The sequence below is a fragment of the Canis lupus genome, chromosome 20, assembly GCF_011100685.1.
Source record: "Canis lupus familiaris isolate Mischka breed German Shepherd chromosome 20, alternate assembly UU_Cfam_GSD_1.0, whole genome shotgun sequence".
Lineage (NCBI taxonomy): Eukaryota > Metazoa > Chordata > Mammalia > Carnivora > Canidae > Canis > Canis lupus.
The window spans coordinates 7,734,659-7,756,620 of record NC_049241.1 but is presented as its reverse complement, the minus strand read 5'-3'; the positions used below and the strand labels follow the sequence as shown (position 1 = coordinate 7,756,620).

The window sequence follows — 21,962 nt, the reverse complement described above, 5'->3', positions numbered from 1 at the left end:
CATTATCATTATTCTTGTCATATATTTGTTAAATTCTCACCACAAATCCTGTGAGGAAGGTATCAGGTGTTTTATCCTATTTACTTTTCCAGCCTCCATTTCTCCAATTGTGAGGGGGGCCAGAGCACACTGGCCCACCCTATAGGGTTATCAGGAATACCCAGAAGACAAGATATGTGAAGTCCTAGAAAAAAAATGAGGGTTGGTCCCTGCTGCCAGATGTCAGCCACTCCCTGCAGAGCTCCAGCCACAGAGAAGGCCCCAGTGGCTGACTCTGGGAAGGACACCCAATCCCCAGGTGTGGCATCTGCCCCTGGCAAACCTGACATCAACAGCATGTTGACTTGAGAGCACAAATCTAGAATAATGGGCATGTCTTACTTTTCAACACCTTCCTCTATGTCCTATGCCTCAAATTCCTACTGTTCGAGATCAGAAGGGAAAACATTTTGTTCAGAAATTAGTCTGAGGCCACTTCAGCTATAGATTTGTCCCTGATGGTTTATGCTAAATGACCTGAGTCCTCCAAGAAAGCCACCAGAGAAAGAAAATTCACTCTCAGAGGGGGGACAAAGTTAAGGCAAACAGACTTCCATATCAGCATGATTTATCCCTTGCCAGGTCACCTACGGCTGGCTAGCAGAAGCAGCCAAACTAGCAAAGTCATTTTACAGAATCTGCAAAGTGCTTACTCACCAAAATGTAGACCATTAATTTACCCTGGACGTCATATGGTCAAGATGGAAGTCCTGGCTTGACTGAGGATGGAAATTCAGTGATGAGAAAAGGGAATGCAGCCCAGAAAGTATCAGCATAGTCTTCAGTTTAAAAAAGCAAAGGGAAGGCTCATGAGAGTCTTTCCCTTCACTGCACTGATGTAGAAACCACTTTGGCCACACTCATGCTGCCATTACCTTGTATGAGGGGCTAGGAAGGAGGGCAGATCCATGACTAATAGAGGGGATCTACTTTGGGCTGTGTGTGAATAGCAGGTTTGAAGATCCAAGATCATCTACCTATTGGTTAGCACTGTCCAATTAAAGGGGTTACTTGGGCCTTCCTGCAGGTCTAAATAAGAAACTAAGCCTTGAGTTATCTAGTGCACATCTCAATATATTCTATTAGATCCTGAGCTTCTCTTGGAGTAGCCCTGGGCTGCAGTGGGAGGCAAGGGAGGGCCTTGGCATGAGTCAGGACTAGTATTGAGACTGGCCTTTGCCATTATGAACTCAAGGGAAGCCAACTCTCTGAATCTCAATCTTCTCATCGTGCAAAGTGAACAGTAATGTCTATCTCACAGAATTCTTAGTTACGTTAAATAAGATAAACCCTTTCTAAAATAACTCAGTGACAAATAATATTTCCCAGACTTAAGGATGCCTTGGGCCAGTAAAATTAAATAACAAAACAAAACCAACCAATCCAACAAAGAAAAAATTTATTATGTGAATTGATCTAGTGTTGCCAAATACAAACATTAAAAAATGTCCTTCTGGTCTCAAGCATCATAGAAGAAAGGTCATTTTAACACAGAAATAGGAGAGTCACAATCTCAGGACAAAGGCCTCCTTTCTCCATAGTTTTATGAAGGCTCCCCTCTGTCTCCCTTCTTGCCTCAGACCAGAGAACCCTGCTGCGGACCAGCACTCTCATGTAGTTTCTAGGAAACCACTAAGATGATGTACTCTGCACATGAAGGGAGCCTGGTGGATATTAGTGCCCTGCCTTATTTGTCACACTCAGCCTTGCTTTTAAGGTATTTACTGCACATCCTCCACCCAGTGGTAGGCTTTGTGTGGGCAGGACCCAGATGCTCAACAAAGTAGGTACTCAGTGAAGGCGGGGCAAACAGAAGGAAGAGCATCTTAGAGACAGCAGAAGGCCAGTCCCAGAGATCATACAGAGATCAAAACTGAATGGAGGGGGGCCAACTGCCCACCCATACACACCAATCCATTTCTGCCACTCTCCACCTCCCACATACAGAGGATTGTCCTCACACTGCGGAGCAGAAACAAAGCTCCAGAGACAAACTGCAACAATGATGTTCATGTCAAAAGAATGTAAGTCTTCATTTTCAAAGGGCAAAGCTGAAAAGGGACAGGGAGGGAGGTAGGTCTCAGCTATGACTTTGTTCACCATCTGAGATTGGCACAAAAGAGGATACACTCCTGATTCTTGAATGAGGTTCCTTTATGATCAATAGGAGGCTCAACATCCAATACAGAGGGTGAGCCACTGTTACTGTGGAACATTGTACTGTCATCCTTTTAATAGCTGACACTTGCTGAGCACTTGCTTATACCACTATACACTAAAAGAAGGATGGATGGATGGATGGATGGATGGATGGATAGATGAATGAGTACATGGATATAGAAATGGATGGATGAAAAAAAATAAATAAAATAAATAAAAAGAAATAAAAAGAAATGGATGGATGGATGATTGATAGATGGATAGATAGAGATAAATAGATACTATCACCTCATCTCAATCTCAAAAGGTACTACTCTTTCTATTTTATAGGAAACTGAGGCTTCTGCAGTTTATTAGTTGCTGTAGTCACTCACTCAGGCAACATTACATTCCCTTCCTTTTGATGATTAAACTGTGCGAGGTACATGAATACAACTTTTCTTAGAACCACCTCCAGCCCCAGGGCGTGATTCTGGAGACCCGGGATCGCGTCCCACGTTGGGCTCCCTGCATGGAGCCTGCTTCTCCCTCTGCCTGTGTCTCTGCCTCTCTCTCTCTCTCTCATGAATAAATAAATAAAATCTTTAAAAAAGAACCACCTCCAGCGACAGAGAAGTGGCCGTGATGGGCCCCAGGGTCCACCTACATGCAGAAGCGCTGTCCAAAGAGAAAGAGAAAGGCAGCAAAATCGACTTGTGGAGGAAAGTCCTTAACTTCATTATAGGAAAGGTCATGGTCTGATAATTCTCACCTGCATATGAATTAAATATGTCCAAACCCATTTTAGAAAAGCTTGTGAATCAAGTTTTTAAAATTCAATCCATAATCACATATTGAGTAACTCTTTATTCACTGGTGAATCCCAAAATACCTTGTACAGTGCCTGACATGTAGTAGGTGCTTGACAAGTATGTACTGGATCTTTATTGAATTTATATCCATGTAGAAAGTACTTCCTGAATGCCTACTCAGGGTCTCTGGTTCTTCCTAACCTGATGCTTTCAAGCCAAAATGGGAATATTTCTTTTATTTCTTTTATTTATTTATGAGAGACACAGGGAGAGAGAAAGGCAGAGACACAGGCAGCGGGAGAAGCAGGCTCCATGCAGGGAGCCCGATGTGGGACTCGATCCCAGATCTCCAGGATCATGCCCTGGGTTGAAGGTGGTGCCAACCCACTGAGCCACCAGGGCTGCCCGGAATATCTCTTTTAAAACAAGAATGGAAGTAGCACAGGCCTTGGGGCGGGGGGGGGGGGGGGGGGTAGTTCTGGTCAAGCTATTTGCTGGCTCTTTGATTTGACCCTAAGTCTTAGGGTCTCATTTGTAAAATGGGAATAGAGATATGTCTACATTATAGGACTACTCATAAAAACCACATAATGGATCATGCCTTGGAGGACAGCATTCCAGGCCATGAATACCATAAGGTGGGATTCTAGGGCGACCCCATTAAGCCACTTTCCCCTCCCAGGTCTCCAGGCCGCACATTCCTGAGCAGTTGTGGAGGAACTGAACCAGCAGCTTCATCTGGCCAAAAGGCCAGGACCCCCTAGCTGCCTCCAGCTGTGGTTCTCTGGGTCCACCACCAAGATAGTACTCTAGGGCCCTCAGACTTCACCTCAACAGCCAGAGCAAGTAGCATCTAGCTCACATTTATTTCTCCTGGTCTTCCATACCTGTCTACCTGGGGCCTGACATGATTAAACAGCAAGAGGGAAGTGCTCAGGTTAACCATGAAAATGAACTGCTGCTTTTCAGAAAACCACACTAAACAGGTCCCCTTCCATGATGCATGGGCCCAGCACCAAAGGCCAGCCCCAGAAATTACCAGGAGATTCCCTACAATTTCCAAGTGACTGCACTTAGGAGGTGCTCAGCAAACATTTGATAATCAATGAATATTATATTTCCATCCCTCTGTCCCAGACCTGGACACTGAGGGGGCAGAATGATGGAGATTTTCCATCCTTCTATGTCTCAAGTGCATGAACTGAGCAATGTTAAATTCCCTAGGGTCACACAGCACCTCACACCCAAACCTTGATACCCCAACATCACAGTCTTCCTACAAAGAATGAGAGGTAATGTCTTTCTTTATAGATAAGAGATCTGCCATCAATGATGGGGTTACAGGTGTTGGGAATACAGTGTCTCCCTTACTCTCCAACAGTGCTACCCTCTGATTTCCGAGTTACAGTTGAGAAAATGGAAGTCCAGAAAGGTTGAGTGAGAGCAAATAGAAAAGGTAAGATTTGAACCCTGGCATTCTGACCTGAGTGTATTATATTGGTTGGCTCTACAAAGGTTTTGATGAATCATATTAAGTCAGAAAGAGAGAGAGTGAGAATCAGTTTTCACAGTTTCTTTTTATTAATTCAAAATCTGCACACTTTAAGGTTTTATTTATTTATTCATGAGACACACAGAGAGGCAGAGACATAGGCAGAGGGAGAAGCAGTCTCCCTGCAAGGAGCCCAGTGTGGGATCCCAAGAACCCGGGATCATGACCTAAGTCAAAGGCAGACGCTCAACCACTGAGCCACCCAAGTGCCCCTAAATCTGCAGATTTAGATTTTTATAAGACATACAAACTTGGAGTTGGAAAGCAAACAAAAATCAAATTAACATGATTTTGATTTCTGCTCTAAGAGTGGACAGAGTTAACACACAGATGCAGGCATTAGGATCTGCTTTGGTGGAGGCAGCCTAAAATAGCTGCTGTCCTATTCCTTGCCTCTCTCTTCAACTGTCATTCATTAATTTCTGCTTTGTGGGCACCGAGGCTCACTGGCTACAGACAAGTCATCTGGCCTGGCAAGCTTTTTCTGCAGCAGGGTAATAAATGTTCACAAGGACCCAGCAGGAAATGGATGAGGGGACATGTCGAGGTCATGATCATAGTTTCTGGATGCCCATGTTCCAGGGGGAATCCCTGAATCTGAAATGATTCCCTCAATGACCCCAAGAGCATCTTCATATTACATCATCTTGGCCAGCACTTGGAAGGATGGTCTGTGGTCCTCTGACGGGGATAGCAAGGCATCACAGCAACTTGTGTGCCCTGGACCCCCAGGATGCAGATTCCTAGGGAACACTAAATATGCTGTGTGCCTGCTTCTTTATTCTGAGGACGGTAATGGGTCAAAGCCACATGTCCAGGACCAATCACAGGTTCAAAGTAGGCCTTCAATACAAAGTAGGCCTTCAAGTGAATAAATGAATGAGTGAGTGAATGAATGAACTGCTTTGAGTCTTAGTGTCCTTAGCTGGTTAGGTCATCCTACCACAGAAACTCTCCTATGGTTTAAAGATAAACACACTCTTTTTCCTTATCTTAAAAGCTAAGTGTTGTACAAGTATTACTTGTGATTAGAAATTCAGCACTTGCCTTTGAAAAATCTCAACTCGTATCAACTCAGTGAATAGTTCCCAGGGGTCTGTTCTGCGTTCTGTTCTAAGCCACACTCGGGGGTTACTGAAATGAAGAGACACAGCAGGCTGCAGAAGCTCTGCATCTGAGAAGGAGGCATCTTCCCATGGACCCCAGAACACATGGTGGATCCCCTAAGGGGCCGAGTGGGGAGTAGAGAGAAAGGTGAACACATACTAGCCCCCTGAGACACTCAGCACATTCCAGGGAATTTCTATGTATCCCACAACAGACTCTTCTGCTTTCAGCCATCTATCATTGAGTGCCTAAACATCTACATGAAGGGCTGGGGCCTGAGAGCAGACAGAAATTGTATGAACATTCATTTCCCCTCCAAAGAGGACTGATAGGAGGATTAAATGAGACAATGCAGGCAGGTGTTCCTGACACACTGTATCACAAACCACAAAACAGTGAACTCACTACACAACCAATAAGTAACCAGTGTGGACAGGTTAAGGCCTAAGCCTTGATGATTGTGGCTTCTCAGGATTGGGGTGGGAAATATGCTCGTGACGACAAAGTTGAAAGGAAAATATGTGGTATCCTGAAGGTCAAGGGTATTCCATCAACACTTCACAGCTCTCTTGGGGGATAAAGCCAATACATCATTGTGAAGGACCTCATGCTGCCATTGGCCAATCCATAATGGGTACAATTCACTTTTTCCTTCTGCAGATACCTGAGTACCTTCCAAGGGCCAGGTCTACTCTAGGGTGGGGGGACTACAAGAAACAAAATGGTCACAACTTCCTGCCCTTATGGGCCTTATGTTCCAGGGAGCTGGGCTGGCTTAATAGCCAGCAAAGTATATCAGAGCTTGGCCCTTCCTTTATTTGACTGTGGTTCTTCATTCTTTTTTAAAATAAATGCCTGATTCTGTTTCTTGCTATTTCTTCCCAGTGATATGCTCTGTGGATAGAACCATATTAGTACACAGAGACATGGATTTACTTTGTTGGTTTCTGTTCCATGGAATTCCTCAGTGTAGCTACTCTGTGGTTTATTTAATCACCCCCTTGTTATGGGACGATCACTAGAATATGAACCCCACATGGGCAGGGACTTGGGACTGTTTTGTTCATGGTTCTATCCACAGAGCCTGGCATAGTGCTTGGCACATAGTAGGCACTCAACAAATGATAATTAAGTGAAAGAATACATTTGGGTTGTTTCCAATGCTTTGATATCAAACAATGTCAGTGACCATCTGCATAAGCCTCCCAGGGCACGAGACCATGTCTCTACGATAGACAATAGCAACAGTGTGCATTTGTCAGGCCCGGGTGTCTGGGTATCTATTTTTAACTTCTTATTTGGAAATGACTATAGATTCACAGGAGGTTACAAGGAAATGTGCAGGGAAGACCCAGGCACCCTTCCCCCAGCCTCCCACAAAGTCAGCATCTTGCATAAACCAAGTATAATATCAAAACTAAGAAATGAAAAAAAAAAAAAACCTGAGAAATGGGCATTGGTACAATATTGCCACAGACCTTATTCAGATTTTACCAGTTATACAGGCACATGTATGCGTGTGTGCATATGTAACTCTCTGCAATTTTACAACATGTACTTTTGCATAAACACCCTCCCCAAGATACGTAACTGTCCCTACTTCCCTACTTCCCCTTTTTATGGCTAGGTGTCCCTCTCCTCATCCCTAACCCCTGGCAACCATAAACCATTCTCCGTCCCTATGTCATTTCACTAACATTACCCAAATGGAATCATGCAGTTTGTACACTTTGGGGATTGGCCTTTTTCACCCCTTCAGGTTCATCCAGCTGGTTGAATGTATCAACAGTTCATTCTTTTTTACTGCTAAGTACCATTCCACGAGATGGTCATACCACTGTGTATGTAACCCTCACCTGCATTTCTAATTCTAACAGATACTGCAGGATTGTTCCCTCAGTGGGCCATGGCATGGGAGCTCTGCTCAGCACTGTCTGTGGCACCTATTTCCCCCATGTTCTCACTAATAATTCAGAACATCAAACATTTTCCTGCCAGTCTCAAGAATGAAAATTGACCTCTGCTTGTTTAAGGGGGCATACATTTTTCTGATTGCACAGATATGACTCTTGGACAGTGAGGGAATCCTGGGTGCCAGGAAGACTTTAGGAGGGAGGGTCACCCACTGTGACAGCCCTGGAGGCCAACCTTGGTGCTGATGGTTGTGTAAATTGAGGGCAATTAAATCCAGTTAAAAGTCTGCCTGGATGAAAACCCTTTCCAGTATGTCTTTACCATCCTGAGATGCCATCATATTTCCCCACTCCGTGAATTTGGGGTGACCTCGTGACTTGGTTTGGCCAACAGAATGAGCCAAGAGACACTGTGCCAATTCTGGGCTTTGATTTTAAGAGTCCTTATGTGCTTCTGCTCTCTATCTCTCATAGCCCTAAAACTTGCCATTGGAACAAGCCCAGGAGAGCTGCTAAAGGATGAGACACTGCATGGAGGAGGGATAAGCCATTCCTAGGCCAGCTTAGAGTCAGCAGACTGCCAAATATGGGAGAGAGCCCACCAGGAATCAGGAGAGTCACTTATATAACCAGTGGCAGACCACATATATGGGAGGAAGCCCAGCCAGGACAAGAAGAACCATCCTGATGTCCTACAGATTTTCCAGCCATAGGATGAATCTATTGCTTTAAGGTATCAAGTTTGGGACCGTTTGTTATGTAGTAATAGCTAACTGATACAGCAGTGCAAGAGAAAAGTCTCCAGTAAGACAAAGCTCCCCAAGCTCTGTGACAACTGCACAAGATGGATTTGAAGGAGTCTCTGGCAAATTAAGTCTCAGATGTCTATGTTCCAATATACAAAAGCCCCAGACAAGTTCCCCCGCTCAATCCATGGCCCTCAGCCACCCACTCTGAGTAAGGAACTTTAACAACTTCTGTCAAAGACAGCTCCCGTCTTAACATGGCAGTGGGTGAGAAACCCAAAGTGGCGAAGATGCCTCCTCCCCAGCCTCACCCTCTGAGACGCGGTGTTTGCAGTTAAAAATACTCTTTCCCCTCCTCTCAAACATGGAGACTGTCCAGGGTCAGCCTCCCACACACTTCCACTCAATTTCTGACTCTGGTTATAAAACCTTGTGCCTAAATATAGATTTCAAGGGGATTTCATAGACATGTTCTCAGGCATAATTGCAGTGTTCCTGCAAACTTTGGAGAAATTCAATTTTAGTCTTTGAACACACACTTTTCAAAGCCCTGCCCCCCAGGTATTAAGCATCAGGAAGAGCCGTGATTGATTCCTCTCCCTCTGATTCTCCCACAAGGAGGGCAGGTGTCAGGTGCAGCTCTTCTCAATGTACTTCTGCCTTATTTGGTTTTAACTGTTCACCCATGTGCCCGCCTCGAAACTGCCCAGCCAAGGGTTTACACACCTTGCCTAGCTCTTGCCGTCTGCCGGGCCTCTGGCTCCTCCTTGCTCTTCCTTCTATCTTCTGCCCTTCCCTTCCTTTGCTTCCCCAATACAAAGTCAGCCCCAGACATCCCCTCACTCCTTTCTGATCCCATTTGTCATCGCAGCCTCCCCCTTGCACTTCACACAAGTGCAGAGTTTAGAACGAAGCAGGATGCTAGAAATCAACTGGCCCAATCTCCCTGGTTTACGATGAACCCTGGAGAGCCAGGATGATGGGAGGGATAAAGTCAAGGACAAATGTGGAGGTAGTAACCAAGACAGAACTAGAACTCAGACCCCTACACCAAGGGAGTCACCTCTAGCTCTGATTAGTTATCCACCAAGTTCCAAACAATACTGATAATTATAATAGCTCCATTTATTCAATTCTTATTATATGCTAGGTACTGGGCACACATTTAATTATCATCATTTTATAGATGGACAAGCTGAAGTATAGAGAAGTGAGGTGTCTTGCCCAAGGTCATAGCTGTTAACTGACAGATCAAAGATTTGAAGTCAGATTTGATGCCAAAGGCTGCAGCTCCTCAAGCCTACCCCAAAGCCTGTAATAAGCACCTCTTCTATTGGGATTCTGGCCTGTATTTTCACTGCACCAAGCCTTTTCTAGGCCCTCCTGTCAGTTTCCAGACTCCCATTCCCATTCTCTCCACTGCCTGCTGGTCGTCAGTGGGCCCTCTTTGACCATCATGGCCTTTTTGCATAAGGAGCCAGCTTTTCAGAACAGATTTGCTTTCTCAGATAAAGTCCACCACTTCTGGTTCTGCCATGTTGGGCAAGCAACCTCATCCTCTGAGACTTAGCTGCCCCACCTACAAAATGGAGAGACAATGAACCACCTCACAGAGGCACAGGAAAGATATGACAAAACAAATCCAAGTATGATGACCCGCACGCAGTAGGTCCTCAAGAATGAGTCCCCTTCATTGAAGGAAGATTCCTTAATTGAAGGAAGATGCGTATTGAAGTTTATGCCTTCACTGCCTTAAATCCACCATATTCACATCCACTCTTTGAGTACCCAAGTGTCTTTCTCCACTACCCACCTCTGTCTTTCATGGTACCTGGTCCCTAATGGGCCTCATCCTACTTCTCTAGGCACCTATGGAGGCATTCACCTCCCATGGTATGTCCACTCTGTGCCAGAGTCGAGGCCCTAATTCCGTATCTTTTCCGGGTTCACGTGTCTTCTCCACAACTACACTATAATATGTTTGAGGACAAAGCTATTCTCCAAAATACCAAACCACTAAATTGACAAAGCATTGGCATTGCTGGTGCACAGAGAATCCTAAAATCTTGGGTTTGATGGAGTCTTCAGAAACATCTACTGATTTATTTCACCCATTCATTCATTCATTCATTCAACCAATATCTTCTTCAATATCTAACATGTTCTAAGCCCTGTGCTAGCCTGCAAAGGTCCCAGGAAGGGATAAACCTCAATCCCCTGTCCTCTCACAGCTTCCAGCCTAGTGAGGAACCAGGAGAATGAGCACACAGTTGGGCAGACTCTGTGGGCTGTCTCCCCAGTGGATATTCCCTCCTCCTTCCTAGCTGACAGAGCCCTGACTACCCCCCCAACTGACAGCTTCAGAGCTAAGTTCTGGCCCTTTTAAGCTTTTGGTCCCATTCCCTTGGCTGTGACTAGTTTAGGCATGGTCATGTGAGCCAATTCCAGACAAGGAGACATAAGAGGAAATCAGCAGGGGACTTCCAGGAAAGAATTCCTACCTGATAAAAGAAGCACAGAGATGCCCTCTGTCTTTTGTCTCCCAGGCACTGTGACATCTTCAGGGAATGCTCCAGACATGGGAGCTCTTCCTGGTAGATGATGAGAAAGACAGACCATAGGCTTCTTTGGCATGGATGAGCCCTTGAATTACCCATCTGCAGAGCTTTTGATTATGTGAGATAAGAAAGGGTCTTACTATTTGCCAGTTGAGTCAAGGAATCCAATTCATTGAAACCAAAAGCCAACTCCCTGGTTCAGCAGTTAATACACAATAGTTAATGTTCTGGGGTGGGGTGGGTGGGGCGCCCTGAGGAAAAGTTTCACAAAGAAGTCACATTTGACCAGTCTTCCTTTTCAAGAATGATAAAGAGTTGGCCAGTCAGACAAGTTGGCATCTGCAAAGTCTGGAAGCAGGAGCTAGCCCAGGATGTATGCAAAGGAAAGGTCTGGAGCCCACATACTATAAATGAAGACAACAGCTACTTTTGCCACATCCTCTCCAGGCCTCACTTTGCTCCTCTGTAAAATGGGACAGAGACCTTCCTCACAAAGTGATGGTGAGGCTTGAATGGGACTGTGCACATGAAAGTGCTTGTAATTGCCTGGCCCTACCTAAATCATAGCTGTCATCTGCATTTGACCTTTGCCTGGGGGATGGCTCATGGAAAGTTGTCCACTCCCTCTAAATTTCCAGCCTGGCTACAATCTCCCTTTCACCTCTTCCTTCGACCTTTTGCAGGCTACCCTTAAGTTAAAAATGTTTTCTCTATTTCTCCATATCACAGTTCTCTTTTTTCATTCCAAACAGTCGCACCTAATTCAGTGACTCCATTTAGGAATTCATCCTCAGGAGATGCCTGGATGCAGGCCCAAGGGTCCACACACCAGAATATTCATCATAGTGTTGCCTATAATAGCAAAATTCTGGACACAGCCTGAGTGCCCATCAGGAAGAGATCCATTAAATAAATTAGGACAGAGTCACTTATAAAAGATGAAGGAGAGTTATATTTATTGATATTTAAGATGTCCATATTCTATTATTGAGTGAAAGATAGGTATAAAAAACCATTTATTTATTTATCAATCATGGGAAATGTCTGGAAATACATTTGACAAAATGTTAGTGGAGACTAGCTCTTTTAAATGGAATTCTATTTATGTTTTTCTTTCCTTATGCTTTTCAATATCACTTGCATTTTCTATAATCATTATGTAACATGTCTATAATCCATGGCTAAAAGCTATTTCTTTTTATTTTGAAAGGAAAAAATAGAGAATTGAAACTAAGATCCACCTTCTTTGGGTATTATCACATAAAGTCATGTATGACAGGATTGGAGAGTTTCCACTAATTCTGTTAACCTGGAACCCTCTCCGTGGCACCTTTGCTTGGACATTTTCTGGTGTGGTGAGCTTACTAAGGCTACTACTTAGCCTACTTATGCCAGGCTAAGCTCTAATCACTAGAGAGTTCTCTCACACTGAACAAGAATCTCAATCTTAGTCCTAATACTGCCTTCTGTGCCTCATAGAAGAGCTCAATGCTTCCCTCTCCTCCCATGCACTTGTCATACTCCACTCCAACCACTCATCAAGTGACATGATTTCCTGGGGGATGCCTCCTTCTAGGCAGAGCACGGGTAAAGACCTGGAGATATGCAAGCACATGGCACATTGCAAGGATGCTGTGAACTTATCAGGAAGAACAAGGGGTACATGGGGGGACAAATAAGGCCAAAGTGAAATTGGAAAGGCCCATAGATGCCATGTTAAAGAGATTGGTCATCACCTCATAGGGCATGGTTATCACCTGTTTTATATTTGTAACACCTTCAAACACTAAAAATTTGGCATCACATTTGAAGGAATTAAAAGACTCAAAAATCCCTCTAAACAAACAGTGATTATTTCAACTCATTTCCTACCTGCATTAGTCAGAATAGGCCAAGTTATGCTCAGTAACAAATAAGCCCAAAGCACCAATGCTAAAAGCAAGGTCTTCTCACTGATGCTACAATGCCAATTATGGGTTGGCTTGGGGCTCTATATCATTCTTGCTCAGAAATTGGGTTAAGGGAGGCTGCATTTCTATGCTGCCTCAATTGTCAAGAGAGGAAAAGGGGAAAGTGGCCAAGTGTGCTGGTTATGATAGCTTCCACCCAGAAATGACTCGTCACTTCTCAAAATTCACTGGCCAAAGCAAGACACACAGCTATAGCTAATTACCAAAACAGGCAAGGAAGTTTATGTGCCTAGAGAGTCAGGAGCTGGAAATATTTATCACCAATGACTAACAAAATAACTACATTAAAAAGAAGAGGGAGCAGAGAAAGAGTGGGGGGATGAAGAGGGCAAAGGAGGGAGACATTTAGGATCCAGGTTCTTTGCTAAACATTCTACAAATCTTAATTCTTTTTTAAATTTTGTAAAAAAGATTTTATTTATTTATTCATGAGAGACACACAGAGAGAGGCAGTGACATAGGCAGAAGGAGAAGCAGGCTCCCTACAGGGAGTCTGATGCAGGACTCAATCCCAGGCACCTAGGGTCATGACCTGAGCCAAAAGCAGATGCCCAACACTGAGCCACTCGGGTGCTCTTACAAATCTTAATTCTTAAAACAATCCTATGCACTACTTTTATCTTCTTTCTTTTACTGCTGGGGGAACTGAGGCACAGAGAAATTAAGTCACTTGCTCAAAGTCACATAGCTAGTAAGAGGTCTGTCCAGAATTTTTTCCTAGGCACTCTTAATCATCATTACATTACTGAACAAACAGTCAACTATGAACCTGTGCCAATAAAAACATTCAGTTATTTCAGAATTCAGTCGGTTGCCCTTTGCACGGATTTGCTGAGAACTTTCCTGGCCTCATGTTCTTATCTACTCCTGATGGCAATGTTTGGGAGATTCCATTCAACATGGCATCTCTGTCCAATCCCAGTTCATTGCACATTGTACCTCTTATATCCCACCTACATGTTGGACCCTCTTTATGCCTCCACCCCTCACAACCCACCCAGCACTACGTTATGACTACTCGATGTTCACCTCAACAGTTCATTTCTTCAAACAGCATCAGAAGCATATTTTTTAAGTTGCTCACATACTGACAGCCCACCTGTGAGTTTGGGTGGACTGCAATCACTGTTTGGGCAAAGTGCCCTCACCAGGCTTTTGTTGTTGCTGTCAGGTGGGGGTGGGGGTGGTAGTTGTGGTGCTGGTGACTAGTTGTGTTGTGTAAGAAATCCATTCATCCAAGACACACTTATTAACCATGTACTATGGGTCCAAGGAATGTAGTGGCAGTTGGGCAACAGACACTTTGGGCACTGGCCCTCTCCCCCTCATGCTATCCCCTACCAGGGCATAACAGATCTCTGCTCTCCAACATCCTGGCCCCATGAAAGCAGAAAGGATCCATTAGCAACATCTTCATGCCAGCAGGTTTCCTGCTACGCAGCGGGCACCATGCGGTGAGGCCAGCTTGGAAGTAGAAGCATGGGGGAGAGGCAGAACTAGAAACAGGGGGGTTAATTTGAGATGTGGCTTCACCAATGAGTAGCCACCTTATGGGGAAAGGAAGCTGATATTTATTGAGCCATATTATAGGTTTTCTGTGAATGAAGTGAAGAGACAGAGAGGTGAAAAGTGCTTTATAAATGACTAGACGATCATGGCAGTGATCGCTGCCATGAACAAAGTGCCTACTGCATGCCAGGCACTGTTCCAAGAACTTTGCTGATCTTAATTCTCGTCATTTTTCACAAAAGTACTCATGAGGTAGGACTCTTAGTATCTTGTATTGCATATGACGAAATAGAGGTTGTTGAAGCCACTCACCCAAGATCGTACAGACGCAATGACAAAGTGATGGCACCAGGACTATAAGCTCAGCAGGCTGGCTCACATGGTAGATGCTCTTGTGTACACTTGGACTATTTTCTCTCTAAATGTGGACTGACCAGCTGTTGTTTTCTCTTTTTGATTCCTCAGTACTGGTGTGAACTTTGGGGGAAAGGGGAGGGCATTCTTGCCCAAAATCATGAACGTTCACTCACTCCTTGGTTCATTGTTGCTATGCATTGAATTATGTCCTCCCAAGAGACATGTTGGGTCCTAACCCCCAGTACCTGCGATTGAGACCTTATTTAGAAATAGGGTCTCTGCAGATGTAATCAACTGTAGATGAGGTCATACTCAATTAGGGTGGGCCCTATTCCAAAATGACTGGTGTCCTTATAAGGGGAGAAATATTTGGAAATAGAGACAGACAGAGGGAAGGCAGCTGTGTAAAGACAGAAGCAGAGATTGGAATGATGTAGCTACAAGCTAAGGAACAACAAAGCTAGGAAGACATGAGGAGGATTCTTCCCTGCAATTTTAGATGGAGTGTGGCCCTGCTGATACCTTGATTTTGGACTACTAGCCTCCAGACCTGAGAGAGACTAAATGTCTGCTTGTTTTAAGCATCCTAGTTTGTGGTGATTTGTTATAGCAATCCTAGGAAACTGATACAATCATGTATAGAGCATCTACTATGTTCTAGACATATCGGAAATAGGATATTAAAAGAGACAGCAGGGCAGCCTGGGTGGCTCAGCGATTTAGCACTGCCTTCAGCCCAGGGTCTGATCCTGGAGAACCGGGATCAAGTCCCACATCAGGCTTCCTGCATGGAGACTGCTTCTCCCTCTGCATGTGTCTCTGCCTCTCTCTCTCTCTCTCTCTGTGTGTGTGTGTGTGTGTCTCTCATGAATAAATAAATAAAATCTTAAAAAAAAAGAGAGAGACAGGAACTCAGTCTTTAATGTGTTCACAGTCTGGTGGATCTGGCTTATATAGAACTCTAGAGGAAAAAAACAATAACTAAGCAGTGGTCTGAGTAGCAGGGGACATGAATTCTAGGTCTAGTTCAGTCCCCTTAAAATGCTGTGTGACCTTGAAGAAGTCACTTTCCCTCTCTGAGCCTATCTTTTCACTTTTTCTATAAAATCAAGGAGTTGGCCCAGCTACTTCTCAAGGGATATCCTAGCTTTAAAGTTCTTCTATGACCTGCTAGGGTGAGGAAAGGCAGGAAGGAGCAGGAAAAGCATGGGCAGCCTCCCATACTCCTCCCCACCATCCTCTTTATGGAGCTCTGGCACTCTGGGGGACTATTTCTCTGCCCTCAGCATCCCAGGGCCAGCTACCAGACAACTAGGGAGAGCTCTATGCCCTAGAGCCAAGCCTAAACCTGTTTACCCTGCCTTGCCTATTCCACCCCATGGAAACCACAATAAAGTCTCCTATGTTTTCTTCTTGCCTTCCTTTGCCTGCTGACCAAACCTGGTGCTTCCCTTGTGGCGTGGTGTGGCCCCTCCTCTTGGGAACTATAACAAGCTGTCTTTTCAATGGCTGTTTCTTCTGATAGGCCTCACTGTACCTAAATCATAATAAACCTATATTTAAAAATAAGGATGATATCATCTACCTCATGAAGTTTCAAGGTTAAATATGAAAAAACGGTCTCTCTCATATAGCATATGGCAGATATACATATCTTTTCCCCTATGCCTTCTTACTCCCATCTCTCTCTCTCTCTCTCTCTCTCTCTCTCCCCCAGGTTTGGCTACATAATCTGTGGGACTTAGTGCAAAATAAAAATGTGGGGTCCCTTGTTCAAAAATTATTAAGAATTTCAATACAGTGACCACAGAGCATTAAATCAAGTGTGGGGCCCTTCTCAACACAGGACTCGGTGTGACTGCATAGGTCAGGCACCCATGAAACTGGTCTTGTACCTTACTCTCAACCTTCCATCAAGGTCCCTTCTGCTTCTCAAATCTCTTCAGCCTGATTTTCCAATCCAGAACCCCAATACTGACCCCCCATTTTTTGTTCTCTACTAATGGATTCAAATTTCTAGATACCATAAAGTTTTAATAATCCCACTTCATTGTGAAGGGAGGAAAAGAGGCCAGTATGAATTAATGAAAGTCTAAGAAATAAGACATTACTAAAGAAATACTGCTTTATTACTCTCCGGTTTATATGGTAACAGAGGCGACATGGAAAAGAAAGAAGAGTGGAGGAAATTGAAGCTTTTTGGATGTGGTTTAACAAATAGAAGAGATTTCACTTATACCTTGTAATAAGCATATTCTTTTTTTGCAAGCGATGCTACTAAAAACCGTCTCTTTTAAGTAGGTTAATATTTCTCTTGTTGACAATCACTTCACTTGCAGAAAACTTTTTAATGCTACAGATGCTGGCAAATTTCTTCTGCGGTGATTCTATATAACAAAATGATTTCCCTGACCTTGCAGGCAATCTATATAGTATAGATCGGGTTATAGAAAAAGGGAAATCCAGTCTAGCAAATTCTCTCTGCTCCCTGCCTCCAGGATAGTCACATCTTCAGAGCAACCTACTAAGATGCAGAGCTCATCACATGCCATAGTACAACACTCCTGGACTTAGTCTTCACTGGCTGCCGCGGCATTTCAGACCTAACTATTGTCCAGCCACAATTTGATCCAGACCTATTTTGGGGTGTTACCCCCCAAACAGTGCACACACCCCACATCTCCAAGCACTAGCAACCTGGGCCCAGACTGCCCTCCCCCCAGTCCGCACAGTCTGCCAAAATTCTAACTCATGTTTCAAGGTCCAGCTCAAAGGTCCTCTCCTCTGGGAAGCTGCCTCTGATGTTTCCAGGCAAGAATCTGTGCCTCCGTCTTCTGCCCCCACGGCACATCTATTACAGCACTGGGGCTCCTGCCTAACAGTTGTCTGTGCACCTCTTTTGGAGGGAGACAGTGTGCCCTTGGGCCCTGGGTCTCGTCTGTCTCTGAGAAGGCAGGGCAGCCCAGCAGCTAAGCAGCAGGAGAGGTCCCAGCTCCCATGCTCACCAGCTGCATGCAGATGGTAACACCAGCTTCACAGCACTGTGAGGATTCAATCAGATGATAACCTGAAAGTGCTCAGCACAGAGCCTGGCAAAAAGCAAGCTCAAAAAAATATTAACAGTTCTCCCTGAACACCGGTATATAAACATGAGGTCACAGAATGGCCACACATCCCAGTGTGGTTGGACAGTCCTGATTTATGCCTGTGGTCCTGGAGTTATTATTAATAATGCCCTCTCCCCTTTTCAAAAGTGTTTCAGTTTAGATGACAATTTATATGGCTACCTTTAACAGCTAGCAGCAGGTCTGTTTTATTTACCAGTGAGTCCCTGCCACACAGACAGTGCTTAGTACATATTAAATACTTAATAAAATTTATTAAGTGAAAGAATGTATCTCCCATGCCTAGCAAGTGCCTGGCGCACCTGGTAGGAGCTTCATAACTGCTAGATATAGCAGATTTGTCTGCATTCCCCAGCACCTCTTGACCCAAAGAAGGCAGGAATCAAGGCTTGGTGAGTGAATGAATGAATGAAAGTACTCCCTCCCATCTCCTCTTTTTGCACATCGGTGTGGTGGGGTGGGGGTGGGGGGAGAATGACATCTTGTAGAGGTATGGAGAAGATTGGGTCAGATGGAGGAGATAAGGATGATAGTCTTCCTGTGAGACTGTGCAGGGAGCAGGGGTTGGGGGTGTCTCTTCCTGGGGCTGCAGCAGGTTCCCGTTTTCATTTCCCAACTAGAAACTAGGGATTGATTTCCCCTATGCAAGCAGCAGGAAACCACAACCTGGGTTAGCCTGACTGGTGGGTCTAGTGGGCTGTCGAGGGTGCTGAGACACTTGCCTCCACCAAACATTGCATATAAAGTACAGGTGCTCAGGGTTCCAGCAGGTGCTGCCTACCAGCAGCTGACAGAGCTGCAGGGGAGAAGTCACCTAAATATAAGTGCCAGAAGCAGAAAGAAGAGAATGGGAATTATTTCTGCTCTTCCAGGCTCAGAAAGGAAATTTCACATGTTGGTAGCCAAAAATATTTGGATACAGATCATGCACCAGACATGATGATAAGAACTTCAAGAACATTAACTCAGCCACCAGAACAGCCCTATGAAGTAGCTACTCCCATTTTACACACGGGAAGTGAGTCAAGAGCGGGGAAATGACTTGCCAGAGGTCACACAGCCAGTAAGACACTGTCCCAGAGCTCAAATCCCCTTGAGGGCAGGGGTAGAAACCAAACAGGAGTCTTCTCCATCCCTCCTCAACCCAATATAAGAAAGCTCAGTTCTTATTCCTCCTGGTCTGGCTGTGTGACCTTGGGCCTGGCTCAACCTCTCTGAGCCTCACTTCCCTTTTCCAAGACTAACGTTCTAGGAGGCTAGGATATACTAGATTTCCAGGACGTCTCCTCCTCCTGAGACCACAGGGCTTCAGGGTGACCAGAGCCTGGGTGACTCCAGGCGTCCAAGAACATACTGATCCACCACGGGGGGGGGGGGGGGGGGGGGGGGGGGGGGGGGTGCTGGGGGGGGAACCTCCACTCATCCTCTGAAGGAGCCCCTGCAGCTGGGCTGAATAATCAGGCTGCGGATCTGAGAACCCAACTGAGCGTGGGGCTTCAGAGCTCCCGTGTCACCAGGTGGGGTACTGTAGGCGTCTGCTTGGAGAAGGGCTGTAGGAAGGGGGAGGGAAGCCAGGAAAATGCGAGGAGAGAGCTGCAGAGAGCACCTGGTGGAGGGTCCTCCTGCACTTGGGCTCTTAGAAGCTTGGACAGAAAACGCCTTTGCGGAGGGTAGAAGCCCCCAGCCCGGGGTCAACGTCCATAGCTCTGGTCATTTCCCCAGCCTGCAGGAACCTGGGCCCGGAGAAAGGGGGCCCCCAATCCTGGGGGCGGGGGACGCCAAGCGGAGAAGTCAGAGCCAGCTGAGAAGGAGGTAATGGGGGGAGGTTCTAGCGCTCTGGACGCCCCCAGCTCCGGGGCTGTCCTGAGCCCGGAAAGTTTGCGCGCGGCAGGCGCGCGGTGCGCCCCCTCCCAGCGCCCGCAGGCGCCGGGTCCGCAGGCGCCCACCCCGGCCCGCCCCGCCCGCCGCTCGGTGCCCGCTCAAGGTCACTGCTGACACGGCGCCTGCCTCCGCGGAGCGCGGGGACCCGGGACGCGCTCCGGCTCACGCTCGGACTCTGGCCCGCCGGGGGTTCCTGGGGTCGCGCGCCGACGGGAAGGAAGCCGGCTGGGAGGGAGCTAGAGACCGAAGGAGAGGGGAGGAGGCCCAGAGCCCCGGCCCGGCCGCCCCTGCCTCACCTGCGCCGGCTCCGCGAGCGAGATGCTGCCGCTGCCGCCGCCGCCGCCGCCGCCACTGGTGCGCGCCCGGCCCGGCCCGGCCCCGCTGCGGCTGCGGCTCCTCTGCCGCGGCTGCCCCGCGCTCGCCTCGCCTCGCCCCGCGGCCCCGCCGCCTCCCGCCCGCTCCCTCCCTCCGCCGCCGCCTCTGCCACCGCTGCACTGCGCTCTGCCCGCCTCCCTCCCTCCCTCCCTCCCCTCCCCGCTCCCTCCTCCCCCGCGCGCTCCCCCCCGCGGCCCTCCCCAAACTCCGCACGGGAAGCGCCCCGCGGGACCCGGAGCGCCGAGCGCGCCGTCCCGCCCGCACCCGCCCGCACCCGCCCGCACCCGCCTGCTCGCGCGCGTGCGGGTCGGCCTTGGCCGGGGGAGGGGTCTGCAGCCTCTCCGGTGGGTGCTGCCTGCAGGTACCTCTACCTGCAAGCAGCCCCTTACTCTGCCCATCCCCACCCTTAGCTTGGCCCTTGGAGGGACCCCTCCCACCCTTTCCCCGGGGGGTCTGGGTGTGCCAAGCCTCCCCTGCGCAACTGAAACCTGTGGTTGGGGTCACAGTTTGGGATGAATTGAGGTATGGATCGGGCATTTGGGGAGACCTAGCTTTCGGGGAGGGGGCTGGCTGGAGGGGACTCAGACATCCCCACCCACCCCTCCACTCCCCCACCCCCGCCCCAGAAAGGTCTCCCTTAGGGCAGGGGCACCTGTTGGGCCCTAGCCTCCAGCCTGTCTGGCCTAAGGCCTGGAGGAGACCAGGAAGAGGTCCTGCCTGAGGAGAGAGGCAAAAACCTCAGGCACACACAGAAAGCCTCCTCAGAGCAGGCTTCCCCTCCTTGGCTCAGGCCCCAGGTCGCTGAAAAGCCTAGCTCCACCAGGAAGCTTGGCCACCTGACTCCAGCGCCTTGGTCTGCTCCATGCCATCAATTAATCATGCCTGCTTGCTTATTTATTTATTGGCTTTATAAAAAGCCAAATGCACTGCTCACAGGAAGAGAGAAGATGGGCTCCCATGGGGGTAGGGGGCAGGGAGGGCCTGACTGTGGTGACTCCCCTTCCCCAGGCCTCTGCTTGGTGAATGAAGAGGTAAGGTTGGGAAGACCCTGGGCTCTGGATGTCTGCAGCACCTGCTTTCAGGGAATGGCTGGGACATTGCCATCATTCATAGAGCCAAAACTCACCATGGTCTGTGCCTGCAACCCTAGGATGGGCAGAGGATATTCAGTCTTGGGGGCTTAGACACAGAGGGAAGAGAGGGGAACTTGGAGGCTGGTGACCAGAAGGAAATCTGACAGGTGTAAGAGGAGGTATCTCCAGGCTCTTGGCTCAGAGCACTCCATTCTCACTGCTCTCACTTGGCTTGGCAGGCAGCGTCTGTATCTCCTGCCGCAGCCCTGTCCTGTCCCTAGAGTGCCTAGAGGGCATCTCCCCATAGATGTACCCCAAGCCATATCTCCTCCCATCTTCCCTGTCCCAGTTAGTGACACTGCTGTGCCTCCAGATGGTCAGCTCCACGCATCCCCATCACCAAGTCCTCACCTTGGGTCCTCTGCAGTCTCCCTGTAAATTGCTCTCTGGCCTCTGTTGAAGGGTCCTCCTTCAAGCCCCTAGCACCTCTCTTCTGGATTCTCACAGCTGGCATCCTCTCTACCTCCATCCTGCTGCCTCACTAGCCTTCATGGAACCTGACATGGATCATGTCTGCTCCTGTTCTAGAACCTTTCAGAGCTCCCCAGTGCCCTCAGAAGTCCCATAGCCTCAGCCTACCATTTAAGGCCTTTTATGCTCTGTCCTTTTCCCACCTTAGTTCACAATGTCCCTCCTTGACACACACTTAACACTACCATGTCTATGTCTCTCTTCTGTTTTCTTCCATGAAAATGCCCTTTGCCTTTCTTAGTCTCTGCCCCGTTATGGTGTCAAAGCTTGGCATT

General features: G+C 47.2%; 1 protein-coding gene and 1 long non-coding RNA gene across 3 annotated transcripts in view; one reads left to right on the top strand and one right to left on the bottom strand.

Moving 5' to 3' along the window:
* Positions 1-20,098, bottom strand: part of ATP2B2 (ATPase plasma membrane Ca2+ transporting 2) — a 373,765-nt gene extending 353,667 nt beyond the window's left edge. For both annotated transcript variants that reach the window (XM_038565641.1, XM_038565640.1), the window contains exon 1: positions 20,005-20,098. The gene's annotated coding sequence lies outside the window, so the exon portion shown is untranslated. The remainder of the gene's footprint in view (positions 1-20,004) is intronic.
* LOC102152229 overlaps positions 19,305-21,962 on the top strand; it is a 44,334-nt gene continuing 41,676 nt past the window's right edge. The window contains exon 1 of the long non-coding RNA XR_005374612.1: positions 19,305-19,639. This is a non-coding gene — a long non-coding RNA (uncharacterized LOC102152229). The remainder of the gene's footprint in view (positions 19,640-21,962) is intronic.